The sequence below is a fragment of the Macaca mulatta genome, chromosome 8 (assembly GCF_049350105.2).
Source record: "Macaca mulatta isolate MMU2019108-1 chromosome 8, T2T-MMU8v2.0, whole genome shotgun sequence".
In the NCBI taxonomy this organism is placed as follows: Eukaryota; Metazoa; Chordata; class Mammalia; order Primates; family Cercopithecidae; genus Macaca; species Macaca mulatta.
Genome location: NC_133413.1, coordinates 41,844,735 through 41,857,256, shown reverse-complemented (window position 1 = coordinate 41,857,256; position 12,522 = coordinate 41,844,735). Strand labels below are relative to the sequence as shown.

The 12,522-nt window shown below is 41.2% G+C and overlaps 1 protein-coding gene across 4 annotated transcripts in view; it reads left to right on the top strand.

Moving 5' to 3' along the window:
- The window catches only part of ADAM2 (ADAM metallopeptidase domain 2), a 122,626-nt gene that overhangs the window by 45,044 nt on the left and 65,060 nt on the right, over positions 1-12,522 (top strand). The gene's annotated exons all lie outside the window — the stretch shown is intronic.

The following is a 12,522-nucleotide window of genomic DNA, read 5'->3' as shown; positions in this document are numbered from 1 at the left end:
ATCAACTAAAATAACCAAAGAAAAACAAAAGTTGATGGCTAGAAAAAATGATTTTTTTTTTTCTCTGAGTTCAGAGGGCAGTTAGTTGAAAAGATTTCCAGATCTGAGCTTAAAGCCTATTTTTTCTGGCTTGCAGTTACGATGTCCCTGGTTATAGCACCAGGTGCTTTGGTGAACTCTCTGAGTATCTTGTACATTGGGCACAAACGTTTTCTCTTGAGATTTACATGAAGTTGTTCGGCTTCAGTTTGTAAGGGCTCCAATAATAAAGGTAGTTTTCGTTTTTAGTGATTCCAAGTCAGAAAAGTGCAGAAAACTGGAGATGTGAGTGTGAAGGGTCACACACAGATATTGGAGGAAATGAGAAGAATTCAGGATTCAGGTCAGTTTATAGGTGGGTAACGAAACCTCAAAAACAATGAACAGAGCTAGAATCTAATAATGAGGTCGGGGCGCAAGATGGCCGACTTGAAGCAGCGGCATTTGGAGGTTCCCATTGAAAAAAGCCATAAGAAGCAAGTGAATCCTTCAGCCGCAACCAAGGTATCCAGGTTCTTTCATCAAAATTGACTAGAAGGCTGGCATAACCCACGGAGAGAAGGAAGAGCGGTGTGGTGCAGCAGTCCACCCGAGAGCCACATAGGGAAGGGGAACCTCCTCCCCCCAGCCAAGGGAGGCAGTGAGTGAGCATGCATCCCAGCTGGGGAAACTGTGCAACCTATGGATCCCACATGTGAACCCACCCACGCCTCCGGGGCCTAGCATCCCAACCATGGAACAGGCAGATTCTTAGAGCCTTTCCGCTGGAATCTGCTTAAGCCTACCTAACTCCCCAGGGAGGGGCGACCAGCACTGGCTGAGGCTGCCTGCTAAGCCATTTGAGCTCCTTGCGGGAGGGGCAGCAACCCAGCTCTGGAACTGCAACTGCTTACCATGCTGAGCTCGGGGTAAGGGCAGCAGCCATTTCTATGGCTCCAGGCTGCTCTTTCCCTGTGCTGGAGCCAGGAAGGCTGGAAGGCTTGTTCCCAAGACTTGTCCCCACTGCCCAACACATTGGCTGTGGCAGTCTGCGGCCAGCGTGCCTCTTTAGGTCTAATCCTCACCCATCCTCCTCAGTGGACAGGGCTTCCCTGTAGCATCTCTAATAACTCCAGCCAGAGACTCAGGGACAGAACCCGGATCTCTGTGGGCCTGAGCCCCCAGGGCAGTCGCAGTCTCTGCGGAGCAGCAGACTTAGCCTCTCCTCCTGGTAGTTCTGAGGTATCTGAACAGCCCAGATGAATGGGTTCCCCCAGTAAAACACACCTTCTCTACCGAGTGCTTCATTAAACAAGTCCTACTCCCCATGCCACCCAACCAGGTGAGACCTTCCAAGAGGGGTTGTCAGACCCCCTATAGAAGAGTAACCCTACTGGCACCACGTTGGTGCCCCTCAAGGTCAGAGGTCCCAGTAGAAGGAGCAGGCACCAGTCTTGACTGCTTTCCAGCCTTCTTCAGTGACATCTCCATGCACAGGAGCAAATCATATGAATAGGGTCTGAAGTGAACCCCCAGTATACTGCAGCAGCCCTACAGAAGAGGGACCTGACTTTTGAAAGAAAAACAAGCCAAAAATGGCAACAATAGCATCAACAACAGCAACAACAAAAGGCCCCCACAAAAACCTCATCCAAGGGTCAGCAGCTTCAAAGACTGAAACCAGACAAACTCACAAATATGAGACGGAATCAATGAAACAATGCTGAAAACCCAAAAGCCCAGAGAGCCCCTTCTCCTCCAAATGATCACAGTGTCTCTCCATCAAGGGCACAGAACTGGCACAGAGGATCAGATGGACAAATTGACAGAAGTAGGCTTCAGAAGATGGTTAATAAAAAACTATGATTAGCTAAAGGAGCATGTTTTAACCCAATGCAAAGAAGCTAAGAACCTTAATAAAAGGTCAGAGGAATTGCTAACTAGAATAACCAGTTTAGAGAGGAACATAAATGAACTGATGGAACTAAAAAACACAGCATGAGAACTTCATGAAGCATACACAAGTATCAACAGCTGAATTAACGAAGCAGAAGAAAGGATATAAGAGTTTGAAGACCACCTTACTTAAATAAGACATGCAGACAAGAACAGAGAAAGAAAAGGAATGAACAAAGCCTTCAAAAAATATGAAACTTCAAAAAAAGACTAAACCTAAGATTGACTGGAGTATCAGAGGAAATTGGGAGAATGGAAACAAGCTGAAAAACACACTTCAGTATGTTATCCAGGAGAACTTCCTCAACCTAGCAAGACAGGCCAACATGCAAACTCAGGAAATACAGAGAACACCATTAACTACACCATGAGAAAATCAACTCCAAGACACATAGTCATCAGATTCTCCAAGTTGAAATGGAGGAAAAACTGTTAAGGGCAGCCAGAGAGAAATGTCAGATCACCTACAAAGGGAAGCCCATCAGACTAACAGCAGACCTCTCAGCAGAAACTCTACAAGCCAGAAGAGATTGGGAGCCAATATTCAACATTTTTTTTTTTTAATTATACTTTAAGTTCTAGGGTGCATGTGGATAATGTGCAGGTTTGTTACATATGTATACCTGTGCCATGTTGGCGTGCTGCACCCATCAACTTGTCAGCACCCATCAACTCGTCAGCACTCATCAACTCGTCATTTACATCAGGAATAACTCCCAACGCAATCCCTCCCCCCTCCCCCCTCCCCGTGATAGGCCCCAGTGTGTGATGTTCCCCTTCCCAAGTCCAAGTGATCTCACTGTTCAGTTCCCACCTATAAGTGAGAACATGCGGCGTTTGGTTTTCTGTTCTTAAGATAGTTTGCTGAGAATGATGGTTTCCAGCTGTATCCATGTCCCTACAAAGGACACAAACTCATTCTTTTTTATGGCTGCATAGTATTCCATGGTGTATATGTGCCACATTTTCTTAATCCAGTCTGTCACTGATGGACATTTGGGTTGACTCCAAGTCTTTGCTATTGTGAATAGTGCTGCAATAAACATACGTGTGCATGTGTCTTTATAGCAGCATGATTTATAATCCTTTGGGTATATACCCAGTAATGGGATGGCTGGGTCATATGGTACTTCTAGTTCAAGATCCTTGAGGAATTGCCATACTGTTTTCCATAATGGTTGAACTAGTTTACAATCCCACCAACAGTGTAAAAGTGTTCCTATTTCTCCACATCCTCTCCAGCACCTGTTGTTTCCTGACTTTTTAATGATTGCCATTCTAACTGGTGTGAGATGGTATCTCATTGTGGTTTTGATTTGCATTTCTCTGATGGCCAGTGATGATGAGCATTTTTTCATGTGTCTTTTGGCTGTATGAATGTCTTCTTTTGAGAAATGTCTGTTCATATCCTTTGCCCACTTTTCGATGGGGTTGTTTGTTTTTTTCTTGTAAATTTGTCTGAGCTCTTTGTAGGTTCTGGATATTAGACCTTCGTCAGATGAGTAGATTGCAAAAATTTTCTCCCATTCTGTAGGTTGCCTGTTCACTCTGATGGTAGTTTCTTTTGCTGTGCAGAAGCTCTTTAGTTTAATGAGATCCCATTTGTCAATTTTGGCTTTTGTTGTCATTGCTTTTGGTGTTTTAGACATGAAGTCCTTGCCCCTGCCTATGTCCTGAAAGGTATTACCTATGTTTTCTTCTAGGGTTTTTATTGTATTAGGTCTAACATTTAAGTCTCTAATCCATCTTGAATTAATTTTTGTATAAGGAGTAAGGAAAGGATCCAGTTTCAGCTTTCTACTTATGGCTAGCCAATTTTCCCAGCACTATTTATTAAATAGGGAATCCTTTCCCCTTTTCTTGTTTCTCTCAGGTTTGTCAAAGATCAGATGGCTGTAGATGTGTGGTATTATTTCTGAGGACTCTGTTCTGTTCCATTGGTCTATATCTCTGTTTTGGTACCAGTACAATGCTGTTTTGGTTACTGTAGCCTTGTAGTATAGTTTGAAGTCAGGTAGCGTGATGCCTCCAGCTCTGTTCTTTTGACTTAGGATTGTCTTGGCAAAGCGGGCTCTTTTTTGGTTCCATGTGAACTTTAAAGCAGTTTTTTCCAATTCTGTGAAGAAACTCATTGGTAGCTTGATGGGGATGGCATTGAATCTATAAATTACCTTGGGCAGTAAGGCCATTTTCACGATATTGATTCTTCCTATCCATGAGCATGGTATGTTCTTCCATTTGTTTGTGTCCTCTTTTATTTCACTGAGCAGTGGTTTGTAGTTCTCCTTGAAGAGGTCCTTTACATCCCTTGTAAGTTGGAGTCCAAGGTATTTCATTCTCTTTGAAGCAATTGTGAATGGAAGTTCATTCATGATTTGGCTCTCTGTTTGTCTGTTACTGGTGTATAAGAATGCTTGTGATTTTTGCACATTAATTTTGTATCCTGAGAGTTTGCTGAAGTTGCTTATCAGCTTAAGGAGATTTTGGGCTGAGACAATGTGGTTTTCTAAATATACAATCATGTCATCTGCAAACAGGGACAATTTGACTTCTTCTTTTCCTAACTGAGTACCCTTGATTTCTTTCTCTTGCCTGATTGCCCTAGCCAGAACTTCCAACACTATGTTGAACAGGAGTGGTGAGAGAGGGCATCCCTGTCTTGTGCCAGTTTTCAAAGGGAATTTTTCCAGTTTTTGCCCATTCAATATGATATTGGCAGTGGGTTTGTCATAAATAGTTCTTATTATTTTGAGATACATTCCAACAATACAGAATTTATTGAGCGTTTTTAGCTTGAAGGGCTGTTGAATTTTGTCAAAGGCCTTTTCTGCATCTATTGAGAAAATCATGTGGTTTTTGTCTTTGGTTCTGTTTATATGCTGGATTACGTTTATTGACTTACGTATGTTGAACCAGCCTTGCATCCCAGGGATGAAGCCCACTTGATCCTGATGGATAAGATTCTTGATGTGCTGCTGGATCCAGTTTGCCAGTATTTTATTGAGGATTTTTGCATCGATGTTCATCAGGGATATTGGTCTAAAATTCTCTTTTTTTGTTGTGTCTCTGCCAGGCTTTGGTATCAGGATGATGTTGGCCTCATAAAATGAGTTAGGGAGGATTCCCTCTTTTTCTGTTGATTGGAATAGTTTCAGAAGGAATGGTACCAGCTCCTCCTTGTACCTCTGGTAGAATTCAGCTGTGAATCCATCCGGTCCTGGACTTTTTTTGGTTGCTAGGCTATTAATTATTGCCTCAATTTCAGAGCCTGCTATTGGTCTACTCAGGAATTCAGCTTCTTCCTGGTTTAGTCTTGGGAGAGTGTAAGTGTCCAGGAAATTATCCATTTCTTCTAGATTTTCTAGTTTATTTGCGTAGAGGTGTTTATAGTATTCTCTGATGGTAGTTTGTATTTCTGTGGGGTCGGTGGTGATATCCCCTTTATCATTTTTTATTGCGTCTATTTGATTCTTCTCTCTTTTCTTCTTTATTAGTCTTGCTAGCGGTCTATCAATTTTGTTGATCCTTTCAAAAAACCAACTCCTGGATTCATTGATTTTTTGGAGGGTATTTTTTGTCTCTATCTCCTTCAGTTCTGCTCTGATCTTAGTTATTTCTAGCCTTCTGCTAGCTTTTGAATGTGTTTGTTCTTGCTTCTCTAGTTCTTTTAATTGTGATGTTAGGGTGTCAATTTTAGATCTTTCCAGCTTTCTCTTGTGTGCATTTAGTGCTATAAATTTCCCTCTACACACTGCTTTAAATGTGTCCCAGAGATTCTGGTATTTTGTATCTTTGTTCTCATTGCTTTCAAAGAACATCTTTATTTCTGCCTTCATTTCGTTATGTACCCAGTAGTCATTCAGGAGCAGGTTATTCAGTTTCCATGTAGTTGAACGGTTTTGATTGAGTTTCTTTGTCCTGAGTTCTAGTTTGATTGCACTGTGGTCTGAGAGACAGTTTGTTATAATTTCTGTTCTTTTACATTTGCTGAGGAGTGCTTTACTTCCAATTATGTGGTCAGTTTTGGAATAAGTGTGATGTGGTGCTGAGTAGGATGTATATTCTGTTGATTTGGGGTGGAGAGTTCTGTAGATGTCTATTAGGTCTGCTTGGTGCAGTGATGAGTTCAATTCCTGGATATCCTTGTTAACTTTCTGTCTCATTGATCTGTCTAATGTTGACAGTGGAGTGTTGAAGTCTCCCATTATTATTGTATTGGAGTCTAAGTCTCTTTGTAAGTCTTTAAGGACTTGCTTTATGAATCTGGGTGCTCCTGTATTGGATGGATATATATTTAGGATAGTTAGCTCTTCCTGTTGAATTGATCCCTTTACCATTATGTAATGGCCTTCTTTGTCTCTTTTGATCTTTGATGGTTTAAAGTCTGTTTTATCAGAGACTAGTATTGCAACCCCTGCTTTTTTTTGTTCTCCATTTGCTTGTTAGACCTTCCTCCATCCCTTTATTTTGAGTCTATGTATGTCTCTGCATGTGAGATGGGTCTCCTGAATACAGCAAACTGATGGGTCTTGACTCTTTATCCAGTTTGCCAGTCTGTGTCTTTTAATTGGAGCATTTAGTCCATTTACATTTAAGGTTAATATTGTTATGTGTGAACTTGATCCTGCCATTATGATATTAACTGGTTATTTTGCTCGTTAGTTGATGCAGTTTCTTCCTAGCCTCGATGGTCTTCACATTTTGGCATGTTTTTGCAATGGCTGGTACTGGTTGTTCCTTTCCATGTTTAGTGCTTCCTTCAGGGTCTCTTGTAAGGCAGGCCTGGTGATGACACAATCTCTAAGCATTTGCTTATCTGTAAAGGATTTCATTTCTCCTTCACTTATGAAACTTAGTTTGGCTGGATATGAAATTCTGGGTTTAAAATTCTTTTCTTTAAGAATATTGAATATTGGCCCCCACTCTCTTCTGGCTTGGAGAGTTTCTGCCGAGAGATCTGCTGTTAGTCTGATGGGCTTCCCTTTGTGGGTAACCCGACCCTTCTCTCTGGCTGCCCTTAAGATTTTTTCCTTCATTTCAACTTTGGTGAATCTGGCAATTATGTGTCTTGGAGTTGCTCTTCTCGAGGAGTATCTTTGTGGCGTTCTCTGTATTTCCTGAATTTGAGTGTTGGCCTGCCCTACTAGGTTGGGGAAGTTCTCCTGGATGATATCCTGAAGAGTGTTTTCCAACTTGGTTCAATTTTCCTCCTCACTTTCAGGCACCCCAATCAGACGTAGATTTGGTCTTTTTACATAATCCCATACTTCTTGCAGGCTTTGTTCATTTCGTTTTCTTCTTTTTCTTTAGATTTCTCTTCTCACTTCATTTCATTCATTTGATCCTCAATCACTGATACTCTTTCTTCCAGTTGATCGAGTCAGTTACTGAAGCTTGTGCATTTGTCACGTATTTCTCGTGTCATGGTTTTCATGTCTGTCCATTCGTTCATGGCCTTCTCTGCATTAATTATTCTAGCCATCAATTCTTCCACTTTTTTTTTCAAGATTTTTAGTTTCTTTGCGCTGGGTACGTAATTCCTCCTTTAGCTCTGAGAAATTTGATGGATTGAAGCCTTCTTCTCTCATCTCGTCAAAGTCATTCTCCGTCCAGCTTTGATCCGTTGCTGGCGATGAGCTGTGCTCCTTTGCCGGGGGAGATGCGCTCTTATTTTTGGAATTTCCAGCTTTTCTGCCCTGCTTTTTCCCCATCTTTGTGGTTTTATCTGCCTCTGGTCTTTGATGATGGTGATGTACTGATGGGGTTTTGGTGTAGGTGTCCTTCCTGTTTGATAGTTTTCCTTCTAACAGTCAGGACCCTCAGCTGTAGGTCTGTTGGAGATTGCTTGAGGTCCACTCCAGACCCTGTTTGCCTGGGTATCAGCAGCAGAGGCTGCAGAAGATAGAATAATGCTGAACAGTGAGTGTACCTGTCTGATTCTTGCTATGGAAGCTTCCTCTCAGGGGTGTACTCCACCGTGTGAGGTGTGGGGTGTCGGTCTGCCCCTAGTGGGGGATGTCTCCCAGTTAGGTTACTCAGGGGTCAGGGACCCACTTGAGCAGGTAGTCTGTCTGTTCTCAGATCTCAACCTCCGTGTTGGGAGATCCACTGCTCACTTCAAAGCTGTCAGACTGAGTCGTTTGCGGCTGCAGAGGTTTCAGCTGCTTTTTGTTGTTGTTGTTGTTTAGCTGTGCCCTGTCCCCAGAGGTCGAGTCTACAGAGACAGGCAGGACTCCTTGAGCTGCTGTGAGCTCCACCCAGTTGGAGCTTCCCAGCCGTTTTGTTTATCTACTTAAGCCTCAGCAATGGTGGGCGCCCCTCCCCCAGCCTCACTGCTGCCTTGCCGCAAGATCGCAGACTGCTGTGCTAGCAATGAGGGAGGCTTCGTGGGCAGGGGACCCTCCTGGCCAGATGTAGGATATAGTCTCCTAGTGTGCCTGTTTGCTAAGATCCTTGGTAGAGCACAGTATTGGGGTGGGAGTTACCCGATTTTCCAGGTGTTGTGTGTCTCAGTTCCCCTGGCTAGGAAAAGGGATTCCCTTCCCCCTTGCGCTTCCCAGGTGAGGCGATGCCTCGCCCTGCTTCAGCTCTCACTGGTCGGGCTGCAGCAGCTGACCAGCACTGATTGTCAGCCATTCCCTTGTGAGATGAACCCAGTACCTCAGTTGAAAATGCAGAAATCACCTGTCTTCTGTGTTGCTCGCGCGGGGAGTTGGAGACTGGAGCTGTTCCTATTCGGCCATCTTGCTCTGCCCCCTCAACATTCTTAAAGAAAGGAATTTTCAACCCAGAATTTCATATCCAGCCAAACTAATCTTCATAAGTGAAGAAGAATTAAAAGCCTTTCCAGACAAGCATATGCTGAGGGATTTCTTTACCACCAGGTCTGTCCTGCAAAAGCTCCTGAAGGAAGCACATAACATGGAAAGGAAAAACCAGTACCAACCACTGCAAAAACACACCAAAATATAAAGACCAATGGCACTACAAAGAAACTGCATCAACTAGTGTACAAAATAACCAAATAGCATCATGTGACAGGATCACATTCACACATAGCAATACTAACATTACATATAAATGAGCTAAATGCCCCAATTAAAAGACACAGGTTGGCAAATTGGATAAGGAGTCAGGACCCATTGGTGTGCTGTACTCAGGATGCCCATCTTACTTGCAGAGACACACAGGCTCAAAATAAAGGGATGGGGGAAAATTTACCAAGCAAATGGAAGAGAAAAAAAAAAAAAAAAAAGCAGGGGTTGCACTCCTACTCTCTGACAAAACAGACTTTAAACCAACAAAGATCAGAAAAGACAAAGAAGGACACTACATAAGGGTAAAGGGAACACTTTGACAAGAAGAGCTAACTATTCTGAATATATATGCACCCAATAGAGGAGCACCCAAGTTCATAAAGCAAGTTCTTAGAGAACTACAAAGAGACTTAGGCACAATAATAGTGGGAGACTTTAACACCCCACTGTCAGTATTAGACAGATCAAAAGATAGAAAATTAACAAGGATATTCAGGAGTTGAACTCAGCTCTGGACCAAGTGGACCTAGTAGACATCCACAGAACTGTCTACCCTAAATCAACAGAATATACATTCTTCACAGTGCCACATGGAACTTATTCTAAAATCAACCACATAATTGGAAGTAAAATACTCCTCAGCAAATGCAAAAGAATTGAAATCATAACAGTCTCTCAGACCACAGTGCCATCAAATTAGAACTCAGGATGAAGAAACTCACTCAAAACCACACAGTTTCATGAAAATTGAACAACCTGTTCCTGAATGACTACTGGGTAAATAATGAAATTAAGGCAGAGATCAAGAAGTTCTTGGAAACCAATAAGAACAAAGAGACAATGTAACAGAACCTCTGGAACACAGCTAAAGCTATGTTAACAGGAAAATTTACAGCACTAAATGCCCACATCAGAAAGCTGGAAAGATCTCAAATTGATAGTCTAACATCACAATTAAAAGAGCTAGAGAGGCAAGAGCAAAGTAATCCAAAAGCTCACAGAAGACAAGAAATAACTAGGTTCAGAGAAGAATTGAAGGAGAGAGAGACATGAAAAACCCTCCAAAAAAATCAACGAATCCAGGAACTGGTTTTTTGAAGAAAATTCACAAAATAGACTGCAAGCTAGACAAATAAAGAAGAAAAGAGAGAACCAAATAGACACAGTAAAAAATGATAAAGGGCGTATCACCACTGACCCCATGGAAATACAAACTACCATCAGAGAATACTATAAACACTTCTATGCAAATAAACTAGAAAATCTAGAAGAAATGGATACGTTCCTGGATGCATACACCCTACCAAGACTAGATCAGGAAGATGTTTAGGCCAATATCCCTTATGACCATCAATGCAAAAATCCTCAATAAAATACTGGAGAACCAAATCCAGCAGCACATCAAAAAACGTATCCACCAAAATCAAGCCGGTTTCATCCCTGGGATGCAAGTTTGGTTCAACATACACAAATCAATAAATGTAATCCATCACATAAACAGAACCAAAGACAAAAACCACATGATTACCTCACTAGATGCAGAATAGGCTTTTGATAAAATTCAACATCCCTTCATGTTAAAAACTCTCAATAAACTAGATATCGATGGAATATATCTCAAAATGGTAAGAGCTATTTATGACAGACCCACAGCCAATATCATATTGAATGGGCAAAAGCCGAAAGCATTCCCTTTGAAAACTGGTACAAGACAAGGATGCCCTCTCTCACCACTCCTATTCAACATAGTGTTGGAAGTTCTGGCCAGGGCCATCAGGCAAGAGAAAGAAATAAAATGTATTCAGATAGAAAGAGAGTAAGTGAAGTTGTCTGTTTGCAGATGACATAATTTTATATTTAGAAAACCCCATCATCTCAGCCCAAAAGCTTCTTCAACTGATAAGCAACTTCAGCAAAGTCTCAGGATATAAAATCAATGTGCAAAAATCACAAGCATTACTTTACACCAACAATAGGCAAGCAGAGAGCCAAATCATAAATGAACTCCCATTTGTAATCACTACAAAGAAAATAAAATACGTAGGGATACAGCTAACAAGGAATGTGAAAGACCTCTTCAAAGAGAACTAAAAGTCAAGGAAATAAAAGAGGACACAAACAAATTGAAAAACATTCCTTCCTCATTGATAGGAAGAATCAATATCATGAAAATGAACATACTGTCCAAAGTAATTTATAGATTCAATACTATACCCATCAAACTACCATTGACATTATTCACAGAATTAGAAAAAACTATTTTAAATTTCATATGTAATGAAAGAAGACCCCATATAGCCAAGACAATCCTAAGCAAAAAGAAGAAAGCTGGAGGCATCAAGCTACCTGACTTCAAACTATAGTACAAGGTTACAGTAAGCAAAACAGCATGGTACTGGACCAAAACAGACATACGAACATTGGAACAGAACAGAGACCTCAGAATTAACACCACACATCTACAGCCATCTGATCTTTGACAAACCTGACAAAAACAAGAAATGGGGAAAGGATTCCCTATTCAGTAAATGGTGCTGGGAAAACTGGCTAGCCATAAGCAGAAAACTGAAACTGGACCCCTTCCTTACATCTTATACAACAATTAAGTTGGATTAAAGACTTAAATGTAAAACCTAAATCCATAAACACCCTAGAAGAAAACCTAGGCAATACCATTCAGGACATAGGCATGGGCAAAGACTTCATGATGAAAACGCCGAAAGCAATCACAACAAAAGCCAGAATTGACACATAGGATCTAATTAAACTAAAGAGCTTCTGCACAACAAAAGAAACTATCATCAGAGTGAACAGGCAACACATAGAATGGGAGAAAATTTTTGCAATTTACTCATCTGACAAAAGTCTAATATCCAGAATTTACAAGGAGCTTAAACAAATTTATAAGAAGAAAAAAACACTATTAAAAAGTGGGCAAAGGATATGAACACACTTCTCAAAATAAGGCATTTATCCAGCCAACAAACATATGAAAAAAAAAAACTCAACGTCACTAATCATCAGAGAAATTCAAGTCAAAACTACAAAGAGATACTATGCCACACAAGTCAGAATGGTGATTATTAAAAAGTCAGGAAACAATAGATGATGGAGAGACTGTGGAGAAATAGGAACACTTTTACACAGTTGGTGGGAATGTAAATTAGTTCAGTTATTGTGGAAGACAGTATGGAGATTTCTCAAGGGTCTAGAACCCAAATCTCATTTGGGTTTGTTTGACCCAGCAATCTCATTACTGCATATACACCCAAAAGAATATAAATCATTTTACCCTAAAGACACATACTCACGTATGTTTATCACAGCACTATTTACCATAGCAAAGACATGGATCTAACTCAAATGCCCATCAATAGTAGACTGGATAAAGAAAACGTGGTACATATACACCATGGAATAATGTTCTGCCTAAAAAAGGAATGAGATCGTGTCCTTTGCAGGGACATGGATGAAGCTGGAAGCCATCATCCTCAGCCAACTAGCACAGGAA